This window comes from Sinocyclocheilus anshuiensis, unplaced genomic scaffold, assembly GCF_001515605.1.
Source record: "Sinocyclocheilus anshuiensis isolate Anshui unplaced genomic scaffold, SAMN03320099.WGS_v1.1 scaffold1132, whole genome shotgun sequence".
Classification (NCBI taxonomy): Eukaryota; Metazoa; Chordata; class Actinopteri; order Cypriniformes; family Cyprinidae; genus Sinocyclocheilus; species Sinocyclocheilus anshuiensis.
Genome location: NW_015552678.1, coordinates 200,053 through 218,922, shown reverse-complemented (window position 1 = coordinate 218,922; position 18,870 = coordinate 200,053). Strand labels below are relative to the sequence as shown.

Below are 18,870 nucleotides of genomic sequence, written 5' to 3'. Positions count from 1 at the left end.
TCTCTGAAACCAAATGAGAGTTTCCTTGGCTGTGTGTTTGGGATCATTGTCTCGCTGGAATGTCCACCCTCATTTTATGTTCATCATCTTGGTAGATGGCAACAGATTTTTATCAAGAATGTCTTGGTACATTTTTCCATTCATCCTTCCTTCAATTATATGAATTTTGCCTGTGCCACACCATGATGTTTTGGGGTGATGTGCAGTGCCATTTGACCTTGAACATGGTGTGTATTATGGCATCCAAAGAGTTTAATTTTGGTCTCAGCGGACCAGACTATATTCTCCCAGTATTCACAGGCTTGTCTAAATGTTGTGCAGCAAACTTTAAACGATATGGGAATATTACATGACACGCTGATCCTTTAACAATGCATTGGCGCAAAAAACGCACACCTTTTGGACAAATCTGCCACAAATATTTTGACAAATGTGCCACAAAAGTGCCACAAATACTGCCTAAACACAATACTGATTTTGTGCACTTTATTTACTGTACCAATATTTTAAATTGGCCTTTGAGCTTAGGTTTATTGCACGGCAAAAAAAAGTTTTACCTTGCCAAAGCACTGACAGAGCCCATTGATCTAACGGCGTTGTTGAGCGCTCCAAATGCAAACTTTGCATGCAACAATCAGGCAGCAATTGACAGCACTCTGATCTAGTGGCATACAGGCATCGTCAGATTGACAGTACTCTAGCCCAATAATGTTGGGAGATCCAGTGGGGGCAGTCATATTTCAGGGTGACCGTGCCACTCTTTATCACAACCCTGCTAAAAGTGCCAGTACGTGCGCTCATTGGCGCCCCTTCAGCTGGTGGCGCCCTAGGCGACCGCCTAGCTCACCTATCCCTAGAAACGGCCCTGATTGTAGTTTACATTTAGAAAAGCGAGCGCAGCGCAACTGTTCGCGCACCTGTGCATATAACAGACTGTCATTGGACTCCTCCTCTTTAGTAACTTCATCATCTGATCCTTCATCTCTGGATGTGAAATAGTCCATTATAACATAGTTTAGGGCACTGACATTAACAAGACTGAGCAGATTGAGACGAGCAAGATCGTTTAAGTGAGCAGCTATAGACTGCGTTGTTCTCTTGATAAATAAATAAAAAAAACTTTGTGTGCCGTAGTTTACACAGGACTGGCGGGAAATGTGCTTTGATACACCTTTATTATATATGTTAACGTGGTTTATTTAGATAGGTTAACTGTTTTGTGGTGTTAAGAGAATTTGGCTGAAATTACTCCCAAAAATAATTTAAAGTCATTGGTGTGTAAAGCATCAAACAGACATTACAAAAAGTAGCTTCAGCAAGAAATATGTTGTTTGATACAATTTATTACATATACTCTTTTGGACCATGAGATTGAGTAAATGATGACACAACTGTCATTTTTGGGTGGGTGAAGTATACCTTTAATAATTAATTTTATTAATTTTATTATTATTACTATGGAAATATGAAATAATTTCTTTAATAAAATGATACTCCATAGTTGAATAATAACAGTTCTGTACATGGAAATGACATACCGTGAGCCTCAAACACCATTGTTTCCTCCTTCTTATGTAAATCTCATGCATGTAAAAGACCACTGAAAAACAGGCGAATCAGAACATAACACCAACTGTGAAGTTACAGTCGGGATCACTAATAGTTACGCCTCCAACATTTGCATATACCCGCCCATGTTCTATGCCAGCCGCCAGCCGAACCTGCACAGCCAAATCATCATAAGTTCTGCAGGTTTGTGAAGAAACAAGCGAGGATAATAGCGAAAATGGCAGATCATGGAAATAAATGTTATGTTCCAGGCTGTGCAGGGGATGTGATGTGCAGGGATGGGTTGGTGTCTGTATTCAGAAAGGCACGGAAAACAAATAACACGTTCTAATAAAATAACTCGAGCCACTAAAGGGACATGATTAGCTGCTTGCTAGCTGTAGCCTGTTACATTACAGTACATAAGATTTCACTTACCACATAAACAGAGTAAGGAGAGATGACTGAGGATGATGGCGAATGATTTACAGATCCTGAGCACCACTGACAAGCATCTGATCTTGTAAAATGTGTGGTAAGTACTGCCGCTGTAGTTTAAGCAGATCACGTGCGATCGCAAATCTTGAAAGTGAAAGTAAAACGCAATCGTGCATTCGAAAGCAGTTTCAATAAATATATATTTTCCTTGTGTTTCCTTCCTGCTGTGTGAACTACTGAAATGAGCCGCACTGTGAAACAGCCAATCAGAGCAGAGCTCAACATTGAATGCATTCTATGGCACCTTTAATGATTAAGTCATCAAGTCATTTATTCATTCATTTGATTAATTCAAATGGCTGATTCATTCAGGAGTGAAGTAAATGGTTCTTTATGAATGGTCAATTGAATCATTAGGCTTGTTCGACTTGAAGTGGATCATCACCATCAGATCGATCGGTGTGTGACATCAAAGTACCGCAAGAGCTATAGCGAGCAGATGGCTCCATATGCTTTTGAATCGCTCTCGTGGTACTTTGATGTCATACATCGATCGATCTGTGCAGCGCCGCTTCAAATCCAACGCGCCTAATGATTCACCCAATTCGTTCAAAACGTGCATTAAGAAATGAAATGCCGCTGTGTGTTCCTCGGAGACGAACAGTTCTGCTTTGTCTTTATATTTCCGTGGGCAAAATTGAGCAAAACAGACAACATTGTGTCTAAAATAACACAATATTAACTTCTTTTTTATTGAACTGTTGTATAAGATCGGTATCACATTTGCACTATTGCTTGTGTGATATTGCTTAACTATATGATGTAAATATGAGACAAAAACTCAAACAGGGGCATTTTTGCCCAATATCTTGAATTTTAGGGACATTCTAACTACGTTTTCTAGGCTCCATCACGCAGTGAGTTGTTGCCCTGCCTCATATTTGTTATCAATCAACTGTATGAAATGTCAGGGGACCCACGTGGGTCTGGGGCGGGGCAAGTGCATTAAATGCGTTAATTTTAACGTGTTATTTTTCCTCGTAATTAATTAATCTAATTAACGTGTTAAATTACCAGGCCTAATGTATTAATTATTTGGTAAAAAGCCATAATTATCTATAAACCTGAAGGGGTTTATTTTGTGATAATAAATGAATGACATCAATATTCACACAGCAGCAGCCAGATATTTGTAAAGGGCAGTGATTCTTTTACAGCTTAATTTATTTAAGGCATTACACCATCAACATAAATCTTCATAATGGGGACAGCAAAACTCTCAGAACGTCTCAGAACGAAAAAAAAAAAAGCAAACTGGCCAACCAAACAACCTACAGTATGAAGAAAACTGTGATTCATATACAGTTCACATTACAAAATCAGCACACAGAGAAAAACCTTTTCGTCATAGCTTGAGGACAGTGAGACGTCAGCAGTAATATCTTCCACGGTTCATTTAAAGATATTCTCAAACCACCAGAGAGCATGCAAGCACGTCATCAAAGACTGCGGCACGTAACGCTTTCCTTGAAGAGCACTTCAGAGGAACTGCCTGACAAGAACAAAAACTCATTCTGTTTTCTGTTTTGCATAGCAGATGATGATAGATTAGCATTAATTACATATATGAGCTGCATAATAAATGACTTTTCTTAATGATAAATGGCATTTTTTTTAGGGGAGGAAAGAACATAATAATGACTACTTGAAAGAAACTACAATTATATTGCAATCAAGAGTAAAGCACAATTCACTAAGGCAGCTGTTATTGAGAAATTAACTTCAAATGCACTGCATGGTGAAAAGCATCATATTCTACCCTCATATTACAGAAGGTGTGTGTCACACTGAGGTTGTAAAGAAAGCAATTTGCAGACTGGGGCTTGGCCTTCTTGTCACTATGGCAACGTGCCTGGCTGAATGCCCACGAGAGATGCACGAAAAGTGAAAATTTATGACCCGTTTCTGGACATCTTACAGAAAGTCGGAATTTTAAAAAAAAAAGAGGGAGAAAATTGTAAAGTGTTATATGCATTAAAGGGTGTGACAAAAGGATATGGCACTCACAAAGAAGGCGCAAAAATGGGTGTGAAAATATTTTTTTCCCTTTTCAACAAATGGTCAGTGAAAAGAGGTGCTTAAACCTCAGGAGGGAAAAATTGGAGGTATGAAAACCTCTTACCAAATGTCTGAAAGCCTGATTTGTGTAACATTGAGAGTAAATAAAGGAATTACTAAATTAAGTGTGCACAACTAAACTAAACTAAAATAAAAACAAATAACATTTTTCCTGCGGCTTAGGCGGCATTTGTTTATAAGGTAAAAATTGTATAGGCTAACCTAATTTTAAAGTAAAAAATGTTGGTCTAATGTGTTTAATAATCATACCACGTTTCACAATTTAAAGTTTAAAGCACATAGTTTTGAACAGTTTCAATGAGCACCACACAAAAACACATCCCCAAACAATCATACATTCCATGGGATCGCTGGGGTGGATAAACACATGTCCGGTTAGATGGGTGGGGGGTGTACAGAAACAGGTGTCCAAACAGGTGTCCATTTATGGTAGGAGGAGGGGGGTTTATGAGGGGCAATAAATCAAATTTTTTGTCACATAGTAGCCTATACTCTCTCTATTGTCGATTGTTAAACATGCAATTAATGTAAAAATTTTAAAAAAAAAAGAAAAAAAAAATATAAACATATAAAAAAAGGTGTCAAACCTAACATGGCTGCAAATGTATCCAACATTAAGCTATCTCTGGATAGGACTAGTTAGGACTGGCTTGTTTGGGAACAAATGTTGGATTATATTTTTACTAGTCTGATTTTTAGTCTAGATTTTTACTTTTACATATTGGTAAAAATAAAATGTATAGCCTGAATGGACTGTAAGTCACTTTGGATAAAAGTGTCTGCTAAATGCATAAATCATTAATTATTATTACTAGTCAAAAATGAAAGAAACATAAAATATAAAAATACACCGTAAGGTTAACATTTGATCCTGTATATAAATATACAGGATAAAATATGAAAAAATTCTGTCATCATTTACTCACCCTCATGTCTTTCAAAAATATGTGACTTTTTCCCTGTGTGACTGAATATTGAAAAAAATTGAATTAACTATCGCTTTAACACATACATATCTAATGTTTCGGGTAAGATTTTTTTTTTAAGTGTTAATTGAAGTTTGTTTAATTAACACTTTTATTCAACAACAAAGCATTAACCTGATCAAAGCATTTAACTGGCAGTAAAGGCATTTATTATGTTGCTGAAATTCTTTAAAACTTTTTAATTCTTAAAAAATGTATTACAGTTTCCACAAAACTATTAAGCAGTAACTGTTTTCAACATTGATAATAATAATAAATGTTTCATCAGCAGCAAATCAGAATGATTTCTGAAGTATCATGTGACACTGAAGACTGGAGTAATGATGCTGAAAATTCTGCTTTGACATCACAGGAATAAATTACATTTTAAAATATACTGTATTAGAAAACAGTTATTATAATTTGTAATAACATTTCACAATATTACTGTTTTACTGTATTTTTGATCCAATAAATGCAGCCTTGGTGAGCATATGAGACTTCTTTAATTTAAAAAAATACAGTGTTTTAAAGATAGTTTTAGTGTAGGAACAATCCAGAAGAATCAAAAAGTAGAGTAATTAAGTGATAGTTAACTTTAGCCTGCACATGGAAAGTGCATTTCTACACATTACATCAGAACTCAAAGGTGTTGCATTACTGTTTATACTGCCTGTTCTGTAGGTTTCCACAAGCAAGATCACCAAGGGGGAACAAAATCCATATTTATTTAATTATATTTCACATAAAAACAACATCTATATTCGTATCACACACCTTCTTACAAGCAATCAATAATGACTCCCGATTGAGGTTTACAGAACGGTTTCTTCTGTCAAATCTAATTCAACAGGATCATATTAATCTGCTGTCAGTGATGCTGTAACACATGATATTGTGATCCCAGTATACTGTATTTTCCTGGACATTCTTAGGTCTTGCACATGTGGCACAACATTTACACCACTGCAATAGCCATAGGGTTGCAGAAGGCACAAACACCTGTCGCTACAGGCTGAGCATCTAGTGAACTGATGGTTGGGGAATGCAGGTATAAGAATTTGTCCACAATGGACAGGACGATAACACAAAACATTTCTATATATTGAAAAGTGACCTTGGGAATTCCATACATCACGAATTCTCATTTGTTTTTGCCCACTGCATTGCAGACAACTGCATTTATTGCAGGGGCACTGCCTAAACAAGTCAGAATCTCCTCAAAAAAATAAAATAATAATAAAAGATAACTGACAGTAAAAATAGATTTAAAAAATAATTAATTAATTAAAATAATTAACCGAAATCAGCATATTAGAATTATTTCTGAAGGACCATGTGACACTAAAGACTAAAGTAATGGCTGCTGAAAATTCAGTTTTGCCAACGCAGGAATAAATTACATTTTAAATATATTTAAATAGAAAACAGTTATTTTAAATTGCAATAATATTTCACAATAGTACTGTTTTTACTGTATTTTTGATACAAAATAAATGCAGCCTTAAAGTTTAATAATCATACCACGTTTCACAATTTAAAGTTTAAAGCACATAGTTTTGAACAGTTTCAATGAGCACCACACAAAAACACATCCCCAAACAATCATACATTCCATGGGATCGCTGGGGTGGATAAACACATGTCCGGTTAGATGGGTGGGGGGTGTACAGAAACAGGTGTCCAAACAGGTGTCCATTTATGGTAGGAGGAGGGGGGTTTATGAGGGGCAATAAATCAAATTTTTTGTCACATAGTAGCCTATACTCTCTCTATTGTCGATTGTTAAACATGCAATTAATGTAAAAATTTTAAAAAAAAAAGAAAAAAAAAATATAAACATATAAAAAAAGGTGTCAAACCTAACATGGCTGCAAATGTATCCAACATTAAGCTATCTCTGGATAGGACTAGTTAGGACTGGCTTGTTTGGGAACAAATGTTGGATTATATTTTTACTAGTCTGATTTTTAGTCTAGATTTTTACTTTTACATATTGGTAAAAATAAAATGTATAGCCTGAATGGACTGTAAGTCACTTTGGATAAAAGTGTCTGCTAAATGCATAAATCATTAATTATTATTACTAGTCAAAAATGAAAGAAACATAAAATATAAAAATACACCGTAAGGTTAACATTTGATCCTGTATATAAATATACAGGATAAAATATGAAAAAATTCTGTCATCATTTACTCACCCTCATGTCTTTCAAAAATATGTGACTTTTTCCCTGTGTGACTGAATATTGAAAAAAATTGAATTAACTATCGCTTTAACACATACATATCTAATGTTTCGGGTAAGATTTTTTTTTTAAGTGTTAATTGAAGTTTGTTTAATTAACACTTTTATTCAACAACAAAGCATTAACCTGATCAAAGCATTTAACTGGCAGTAAAGGCATTTATTATGTTGCTGAAATTCTTTAAAACTTTTTAATTCTTAAAAAATGTATTACAGTTTCCACAAAACTATTAAGCAGTAACTGTTTTCAACATTGATAATAATAATAAATGTTTCATCAGCAGCAAATCAGAATGATTTCTGAAGTATCATGTGACACTGAAGACTGGAGTAATGATGCTGAAAATTCTGCTTTGACATCACAGGAATAAATTACATTTTAAAATATACTGTATTAGAAAACAGTTATTATAATTTGTAATAACATTTCACAATATTACTGTTTTACTGTATTTTTGATCCAATAAATGCAGCCTTGGTGAGCATATGAGACTTCTTTAATTTAAAAAAATACAGTGTTTTAAAGATAGTTTTAGTGTAGGAACAATCCAGAAGAATCAAAAAGTAGAGTAATTAAGTGATAGTTAACTTTAGCCTGCACATGGAAAGTGCATTTCTACACATTACATCAGAACTCAAAGGTGTTGCATTACTGTTTATACTGCCTGTTCTGTAGGTTTCCACAAGCAAGATCACCAAGGGGGAACAAAATCCATATTTATTTAATTATATTTCACATAAAAACAACATCTATATTCGTATCACACACCTTCTTACAAGCAATCAATAATGACTCCCGATTGAGGTTTACAGAACGGTTTCTTCTGTCAAATCTAATTCAACAGGATCATATTAATCTGCTGTCAGTGATGCTGTAACACATGATATTGTGATCCCAGTATACTGTATTTTCCTGGACATTCTTAGGTCTTGCACATGTGGCACAACATTTACACCACTGCAATAGCCATAGGGTTGCAGAAGGCACAAACACCTGTCGCTACAGGCTGAGCATCTAGTGAACTGATGGTTGGGGAATGCAGGTATAAGAATTTGTCCACAATGGACAGGACGATAACACAAAACATTTCTATATATTGAAAAGTGACCTTGGGAATTCCATACATCACGAATTCTCATTTGTTTTTGCCCACTGCATTGCAGACAACTGCATTTATTGCAGGGGCACTGCCTAAACAAGTCAGAATCTCCTCAAAAAAATAAAATAATAATAAAAGATAACTGACAGTAAAAATAGATTTAAAAAATAATTAATTAATTAAAATAATTAACCGAAATCAGCATATTAGAATTATTTCTGAAGGACCATGTGACACTAAAGACTAAAGTAATGGCTGCTGAAAATTCAGTTTTGCCAACGCAGGAATAAATTACATTTTAAATATATTTAAATAGAAAACAGTTATTTTAAATTGCAATAATATTTCACAATAGTACTGTTTTTACTGTATTTTTGATACAAAATAAATGCAGCCTTAAAATATCTGACACTACAGCATTTAGGTGTCCTAAAATGCTGTCTCTAAATTCAAATTAATTTAATTCAGTTTAATTCACTTATAAGAAAAAGTGCATTGCTATTAATAATTACAATTCCTTTAAATTAAATCAATTCATATTTAAATATTACATCTCTAAATTTAAGCATAGACCTCACATTTAACTGGAACACTTGAAAAAAAAAATCTCCAAGAGAGATGCCTTTGCCTCCTCATTTCAGACACCATTACATGCCACTGATTTATTATCCTTGCTTTTAAAAAAGCATTTTCAGAAGCAACAAAAGCATAGAGTTCTTCTACCTCAATCAGCAGACTGCCATTTGATATACTGCAAATGTTCTTGTTCTGAAAGACGTCAACATCCTCATTTTACAGATGAAAGACCATCTGTAGAATATGCAAAAGGTGTCCAATTTGTGCATATGCAAAGACACTTTTTTTCAGCACAATTAGTATTGAAATTTTGATCTACACTGCAAATGCTGTTTACATTTGCCAAAAGGCTGAAAATAGTTATATTTGCCATTTGTAGTGCAGATGTAGCAACTGTTGGAAAGACCAGGTGGCAAATGATAGTTATCATGAGAGCAAATGATGTGTAGACCGTGAAGCACATTTTAAAATAACCCCTCCAACAGCATGAGGGTTTTTTGTTGTTATTTGTGCATTTATATGGTATGACATGGACTTGCTAACACAGCCTGGCAACAGGTGAAATGATCAGCAATTACCAAAAGCCAGAACGAAGGAACAGCTGCGATAATCATCCGAAAGTGCACATCTTTAAATTATGTTCATTAACAGAAGCATATCATGCACTTAAGAATGTATAGTAATTGCTAAATTACAATGGAAACTGAAGTTCTTATTCTTATATCTATAAGACATAACCTAATGTCATAATGAATTCTGCATAATCCAATCATTACTGACCACATTGAGAACACTGCACAAAACATGACATGACCATTAACAGAATCAGCAGCTTATGTCATGCTACAGGTCAGATGGAGGAGTCAGTACAAACTAATTATTTCCTTCCGCTCCAAAGTAATTTGGCACAGTAAAATAAGTTAACTTGAAAACTAAGCGTAATCTCTTGATAGAAACTTGAACATTTCACCTACACTCTGAATTTATAGTCAAGCGATGAACTGCATTTTTCCCAACAAATGTGTGTGGCTGACATCAACTTCTGCATCAACTTCCGAAAACTGACAGAGAAAATAATCAGAATTGAAAATGAGCAGTGAAGATGAGGAGCTGTTTCAGTGCCAGTTGCCCTTGCCCAAAATTGAGGTCAGGGAAAGTTTTTTAAATTGTTGGTCTAACTTAAATGGGTATACTCCAGTGTAAATGCTCACACTTGACAGTGTCCTCCTCCTGCTGCCATGATGATTAGCCATTAGATGATTAGACTGAATATGCATTTGATATTATCATCTGTTTTGGGTGATCCAAAGTGGGCAGTGCTAAATACAGGTACAAATACAGGTGAGATTTCTATCTCACCTACCAAAAATTTTACTCCTTTTAATTAAAAACAAAATTCTGCAAAAATACCAATATCAGTGATTGATATAATATATATATATATATATATATTGTGAATTAATTCAAAATATAACATGCAAGTTAGCCTCCTACAAGACAAAATTCCTGATCACCCTCTCAAGATTTACCTTTATGATCGAATTTGAAAACAAAACAGTAAAACAAACACAAAAGTTAAAACAAAAAAATCAAACCAAAACAAAATGACGGTCTTTTAAAAAAAAAAAATAAATAAACAGTCGTCAAATCAAGACAAAACCAAACAAAAAACAAAACAACAGTCTTGTCAAGACAAAACGAAAGAACAGTCTTGTCAAGACAAAATCAAAACAAACAAAACTAAAAACAAAACTAAAAACAAAACGACAGTATTGTCAAGTCAACACAAAACCAAACAAACAAACAAAAACTGACAGGCTTGTCAAGACAAAACCAAACAAAATAGAATGAAACTAATTAAAATAAAACAGAACAAAAACAACAACAACAACAATAGTCTAGTAAAGTCAAGACAAAACAAAACTAAACAACAGTCTTTGTCAAGTCAAGACAAAACTAAACCAAACAAAAACAAAACCCAAACAATACAAAAAACACAAAGCCCAAACAAAACAAAAAACAAAAGCAAGGCATGTAGCATGGTCCTGTTAGCCACAGTCTGGCTGAAAAGTGTAGCTTTCTCCAATGACAGCCATTCAAAAGTGTTTTCAAATAAAAACAATTTTGTAAACAGCACAATATCACTAATATGACAATATAATATAGTAGATGTGCTGGTACTGAGATGAATTAGAATGCCAACAGATGTTTTTCTGAAGGTATTATAGACCTCCTTGCCCAAGACGGCTCTTTAACACCAGTTGTAAACAGGGCCCAAGTTATGTAAAGTGCCTGATAAAGCCGGACAACACTTTTGGCCTCTGCACCTCAATGCTTTGTTTGACATGAAATACTGAAAGCGTGGCTGCTATAGCACTGTCATTAAAGCGCTCATCCCAGTTTCACAGTGCTCAAGGTTAGTCTGATTTCTCCCCATGATGACGATTTATTTAATCTATTCTTCACCTAGGTTGTGAATTCACTCTAGCACTCAATAAACACAGACTAATTTACAACACAAGACAGAAAAAAATACTAGAAAAATGTCCCGAAAAGAAGTAGAAGGGAAAAAAAGTGCACACGCCATTTTTCAAAATCATCTTTGCGCTAAGTTTATCTTTACAGCAAAGAGGCAGATTTCACTTCTTAAAGTTTATTAGCAAATAAATCCTCGAAGTGACTCAAAACTACCTGAAACAAATCGCTGCCATTAGTGCGGTGAGCAAAGCCAATCCATCATCTTTATATCCAAGTAGACTTAATTTTTTTTGGAACACAGTCAATTTGAAAAAACTTTGCTACAAAGACAGGTGGGAAAATTTGCGCTAATTCCTCACAATACACAGCGCTCATATCACGGTTTAACAGAAGATGCTTGTTCTCTGCAGTTTCATTAGAAGAAAGATTACAAGCAACTTTGCTCCCAAGTTGCTAAATATTGAGGAATACAGCGTGCAGCTGTGGTTTACATACACTCCCCACCTCCAGATGAAGATTGTCGCATGTGCACACAATTAAATATGCCTATGGCAGGAATATGCCATAAGAAATATCAGTTCTGGAGCTTTGAGGTGTATTGGGCCTCTAGACTTGAGAGTTATCAACAGCAAAGCACCTGGCATGTCTCATTACAATACAACCACTGTAGAATATTACTGAGCTCCAGGAGCCTCCAAAAGCAAGTGAAAGCTTGTTGAATACTGAATATGATGCTGAGGGGTTCAGGACCCACAACGTGTATGGATAAGTGCTCTGGGCTTGACTGTGATATATCTCTTACCAGATGGGAAGCATAATGAAAAGATGCCACATGATATAACTGTACCTGTAAACTACTTTAAAACACTGACTCACTTTTAAGGCCTATTCACATCGAGTACAAAACCAAAAACTCACCAGACAATACAATTTTTACTCACTTGAATTCAAAACAGTGTCAGAAATGTACTTGTCCAAAAAGGGCCAATATTTCCCCATTGGACTGATTTTCAGAGGCATTTTTTACCTTTGTATGGGCATTTTTAGAATTACCGTATTAAATGTATGTGTTGTCTGTTGTTTAGAATTAAATTTTACAATATTTATAGCATTTATTCAACTAATTCAAATCAATCAGAATACTATAAGCTTTCAACATTGACAAAAGTCAAAATCACCAATAACTATGGAAATATAAACTGATCAGCCCCAACATTAAAACCACCTGTCTCCCACTCATGCTGCCAAAACAGCTCTAATACTTTGAGACATAAGACTTTTGAACATGTCCTGTGGTATCTGGCAACAAGACATTAAATAAAAACCTGTAAGTTGCGAGGTGGGACCTCAATGGATTGGATTTGGTCCAGCACATCAAGCGGATTGTGAACCAAATTTGGTAGCCAAGGTAGCACCTTGAACTCTTTGCCATGTCCCTCAAACCATTCCCGAACAATTTCTGCAGTGTGGCAGGGTGCAGTGAAAAAGACCACCGAGAGCAAGGAATACCGATGCCATGAAGGAGTATATGTGGTGTGCAACAATCTCTAGGAAGGTGGTACATGCACATAAATGCCAGGACCTAAGGTTTCCCAGCAGAACACTGCCTAGAGCATAACACTGCTTCATTCCGCCGGCCTGCCTTCTTCCCATACACAGCAAACTGTGATGCACTATGTGTTATAACACCTTTCTGTCCTGGCCAGCTTTAGGTTTTTCAGCAATTGGAGCTACAGCAGCTCTTCTGTTTGATCCGACCAGATGGGCTAGCCTTTGCTCCCCACGTGCATCAGTGAGCCTTGGGCCACCTGACGCCGGTTCACCAGCTGTCCTTCCTTGCACCACGTTTTAGGTACTAACCACTGCATACCGGAAACACACTACACGACTTGCTGTTTCGGAGTTGCTCTGACCCAAATCATCTATTCTAGCCATCAATATTTGACCCATTTTTCCTGCTTCCAACAAATGAAATCCAATACCTTACTGTTTAGTTGTTGTCTAATATATTCAACCCACTTGACAGGTGCCATTGTAATGATATAATCAATTATTCACTTCATCTGTCAGTAGTTTTAATGTTGTGGCTGTTCAATGTATTGCAGATTAATGAAAAATATAGTATTTCAGTGTACAGCCAGCCTGATCCATGTCGATGCAGCAGATGCAAACAACAAAATACACAAAAAAAAATTTTCATGTAACTATGAAAATATATTACTCTCTGCTGCACTACTTTTTGCTTTTTCTTTGTTACTGCGAAGGCTTTTAAATTATCCTTGCACTCAGAGACCAATTATATCAACTGCTGTCAGCTTCATACTGTACAACTTCAGACATGTTTTCTTTCTGTAAATACTCACTCAAAACAGAGACAAGCATTTTTAAAAACAGAGGTTGCATGCTGGTTGTTGTGGTCTGAACATCAATGTCTTTAAACCTCTGGATATTAAAACAGCTACTGTCATCATGTTGCTGTGGAAAACCATAGAGGGGAAAAAAAGAGTACACATTTTTGTCTAAACATTGCCATGATATTCAGAGAAAATATTTCTCTTTATCGACCTTATAGAATGGATTGTTCACCAGTCTATAATTTTTATTTAAATCAACTCAGAATTTTCAATTATTTGAGAGCATAATATAACTGCGCATGTAACATGCATACTGATCACCAACAATCACAGAAGATCCCATATGACAAGCACCTGGATGAGAGGAGCTTGTGTTTGTCACACCTTTAGATGCACCATGTCATGAATTCAAAATGAACTTGTGGCGCATTCATAAATGCCACATACTGTGCAGCTCAACTGATGTGCTGAAGCGCATTTCTACTTTGAATTAGTGAGTCACGGATTTCCTCTCCGAAAACCTCAAGGCTAGTGTGATGCCGGCGGTGAGCCTTATGCCAACACAATAAAATCAGATCTGTTTATGACTATGGCTGATGACTATAGTTCCCATATGGACACTCAATTCAGTCTTGTTAGCCTGTCCACACCCACTACTCATTAATCTTGTTTTATTACAGTGAGCCTGGACAGTGCTTTATGAGCCTATATGAAAAGTAACCTGTTCTCTGGAGGTCTTTTATGTCCAAACAGCATGTCAAATAGCATCTTTAAAGGGGGACAGTTATACCAAAAATAAAAGTTTTGTCAACAATGTTAATTCAAACCTGTATAATTTACTTTCTTTTGTGGAACATAAAAGTAGATATTTTGAAGAATGTTGGTAATCAAGCCAAACGGCTACAACTGACTTTCATTTATATGATCAAAAACACATTTGAGACATAAATATCCTTTTATTTACAGTTTTGGGTGAACTAAGCGCACAGTTAAATAATTATGTAATGTTGCTGCAGAGCTTTTTGCATTCATTTTATTCTTAATTCAGAAATATGATTGTAAAAATAATTATTATTATTTGCCATTTAGTGTTTTAAACTAGTGTTTTTGTCTCATGTACCCCCAAAACCCCTCAATAACATCTATTCATTAACACTGAATCACTTACTCGTATTATTTTGGATATTATTCATCATTATTATTTATAATAATGAAGCGATTAATATTACTATAATTGACTTTAACAGACTTCCCAAGCATTTTTTCCTTTAATGAGATGCATGAGCTTTTAAGAGTTCAAGAGGAACTCATGCAGAAACATTCTCAAGATTTAATTGGCTCTCATTTAAAAATAATATCACTAAGTCTTGATGTATGTTTTACAGTTTTAACAAAGCAAAAGTAAAATAGTTTTCTGGTTGGGAATCACTGTTCTAAGGAAGCTCTTCACATTATGATGTTGAGAAAAGAGTTTTCAAAGGTTAAATGAAAATCATTTCTTAGTGGAGAAGAAAGGGCCTGCATTAACATGAACAAATGATAAATCACTTGTCAAATTTCTAGTCTCTCTACAACATGGGAAGGTACAGGTGTCTTATCTCCGCAATTCTAGCAGCCAGTCAGAACATCAGGGAAATGTAGAGGAGGGGGAAATGTGATGCAGCTCCAAGTCAAAACATCTGCTGATACATCTGGGATGCTCGGTGAACTAGGACAGGGGGTTGTGCATGAGCGCAGCTGAACAGTGCCTCCTAGAGGCACATGCTAGTGGAGTTGAATTGATTGAATTGAATTGATTGTCCATGTCAATGAAAGCTGCTCTCTGAGATGCTCTCTAATCAAAGAAGGTTGACAAAAAAGGCCCATGCCCAGCAAATAAATAAAAAACTAAATAAATAATTATGATAGCAATAATTATGAATATTAATAAATTCATGCGTGTATGAATGCATTCTCGCATTCTCACACACACCCACAATACTACATTATTAATTTAATACATAGATATTTTGCAATTATTTGAATGCATGTATTAAAAAACAATAATAACAGCAATTTCTTTCTAAAATCATCACATATATTTGTAATGCATGCATTATATTAGACAGAAAATACAAAATTATAGCGATGCACTAACATTTCTGCAACCAAAAGAATTTTGGCAGAAACAGCAATTTTCAGTTTCGGCCTGAAATAGTTTTGGAGGGCCAAATTCATTGTCCGAAAAAAGCATTTCTCTGACAGTGTGTTTTGACTTTGTCAGTGACTATTTCACACATGCAACATAAATAAGCTACAAGAGGTAAACACATGTGGACCCTTGTAATGGATATGCAATATTGGTTTTGTTTTTAATTGATAGTGATATGCATTCTTGAATCTCAAATCAATCTTTCAGTTTATGCTGTTTCACAGTAAGCTCTGTGCTTTGTTACTTTTAATTGGAAACAATTTAACAAACTATTGTTAAAATGTGCTGGAAATGTCCAAAAAGGAGTGACACATAAATCGTTTCACCAAGTTTTATATTTAAAATCAACAAACAACAAATGCAAATTTTGTTTACATAAACACTAAAACAATAACATTACCTTACCAATGATGTCTGAATTTTAAATGACAACGTGACTGGCAACAGTTTATCTAATAAAATGTACGAAATGTTCAAATAAAGCTTTGAAAAAGTTGAATAAAATGGCAAATCTCACATTTTAACCTTTAAATAAAGAAAAGGGTTAAGTCAAAATGATAATTGATTAATAAATGGTTATAGGCATTTTATCTGCTCCAAAGATAATTCTATATATCCGAATTGTTTAAATGTGTAGAATCCACATAAGCTTGTTCTTCATCAACCGGCCAAAATTTACAGCAGGGCATGCAAATTCGGTCCGTTTTTTGGCCAGACAAAAACTGCACACAGGCTGAATGTAAATGTAACTCGCTATAAAACCACTCTCTGACACTAGGTGGCGCTTATGGAACAGAAGAATTAGAGCTGTTTCCCCATAACCTCCGTGGACAAAGCAGCGTTGCGATTAAGCACACTACTTTATTAGGTAGCCTATTAGATGGAGCAAAGATGAAAACAAAATGCCATCGAATCAGAGGTACTTTAGAGGTACATTCATATAATTAATTAATTCATATATTCAATTGTATAATTCCCTTAGCACTCTTTAAAAACCTCCCAGCTTTCCACCATGTTTTCACACAAAACGAAAGTACTCTGTGTGCTGTGCACACACTGAAAACTTTCCTTTTTGCTGGATCGTATTTATTTATCCTGAATTGTTCAAATCGCGGTAATCGAATACGGTTTTAACAATACTTCAATGGTGAAATGGTGATACTAACCATAGAGAATGTAATCATGATTTATCATCAAACCGGTAATCGGTACATCCCTAGTAACACTACATTTACCTCAAGAAAGCCAATGTCTATAAACTTGATAGTCAACTAGAAAAAAAAATCCTAAGGAAATGGTTGAGCAGAAAATAAGACAGTTGAAGGTAAGGAGCATGAGGGCTCTACTCACATCCTGAAAGAGTCTCCTATCAGTGGCGAGGCGTTTGGAGGCCAGAGTCTTGGTGACGTGGTAGAAGGTGAGCAGGGCTCTGTGTTGCTGATGGCTGTCCTGAACTTTCACACACTCCAGCAGAATAGGGATCAGCTCGGGCCACTGCCGAGGACAGTCCAGATGTGCCACTTTAGCGATCAGCACTGCTATCTGTGTGGCGATCTGCAAGAAAAGCTACATTTCAAGGACGCATCCAGCAGCAGATTTCACAGCTGGCTGTGAATACATCAATATTCATTTAAATATGAAATGAATGACTATTGAAGTAACAGTCATCACTTCCAGTGGGCATTTAGCCCTTTCAAACACGTCTTAAATGGTTATGAGATTTTAATTAACCATTATAATTAAATTAATTAATCCAATATCCATAAATGCAGAAGTGTTACCACCATTAAAGCAGCAATTAAATCTCCTTGACATTGTGGCAGTAATGAAGGAGGAGACTTATAATTTAACATATTTTACTTTTTTAAACCATTTTTACATGTAACCAGATGACAGAACTACCATATTCATCACCCACTAATAATTTCATTGGAAAAACTGTGCATGTATATGTGATGCACAATTGTTTTCATTTGTTTCATTTTCATTTTCGTTTCAATTTGTAATATTTGCGGAGGTTATCTGTGATCTTAATCCCGTTATTAGTCCCGTGTGAATCGGCATCTCTGTGATTTGGCCAGCATTTGGCGGGTCGTATATCATTTTTCGAGGTTTTTGTTTCTTGTGTGCCTTTTTATCCATCTTTCGCGAAGAATGGAGCTGCGTTGGGGTGTTTGATAGTATTTTGGGTGCTGTCATATCGCTACACCATACAATTTGCAGAAAGAGAACGCTGAAAAGGTTTTGAGGTTAATGAGTTACAGATAAATCAAGTATAAAGCTTGAGTTATTATTTTAACCTGGTGAAATGTAAATGACACAGCGCACGAAACTATATTAGTTTTTTTTTTTTTATCCATCTAACCGGACCATAGAATGGGACTCTCAAAGCCTTGACATCATATCCGGGAGATAAGTCAGTAAATTTGAGTAAAATCACATGCTTTGCTTATCCCGTGCGAATGAACCACACGTAGGCCTGGGCGATAAAACAGTATCGATATTTATCGACGGTACATCTTCTTCGATAACGATATCAAAATATTCGATATAGCGCACAATATAGGCACATGCTATGAGTGACGTGCACTGAGTATAACGTGCACTGAGTATGAGTGCACTGTATAAAACTGCCCCAAAAAATCAATGTCTCCAGGATTGCTCAACAACACATTACAGCACAGACTTTAAGTGCTTTTCGACTACAGGCCCATTGATCTTTCACTAGAATCACAGATTTTAAAAAGTGAAAGTGAAAGTGATGTGACATGTGGCCAAGTATGGTGGCCCATACTTGGAATTAGTGCTCTGCATTTAACCCATCCAAAGTGCA

The 18,870-nt window shown here is 35.5% G+C and overlaps 1 pseudogene; it reads right to left on the bottom strand.

Annotated features, from left to right (window-relative positions):
- Window positions 1-18,870, bottom strand: part of LOC107667511 (importin-11-like) — a 149,330-nt pseudogene that overhangs the window by 123,923 nt on the left and 6,537 nt on the right.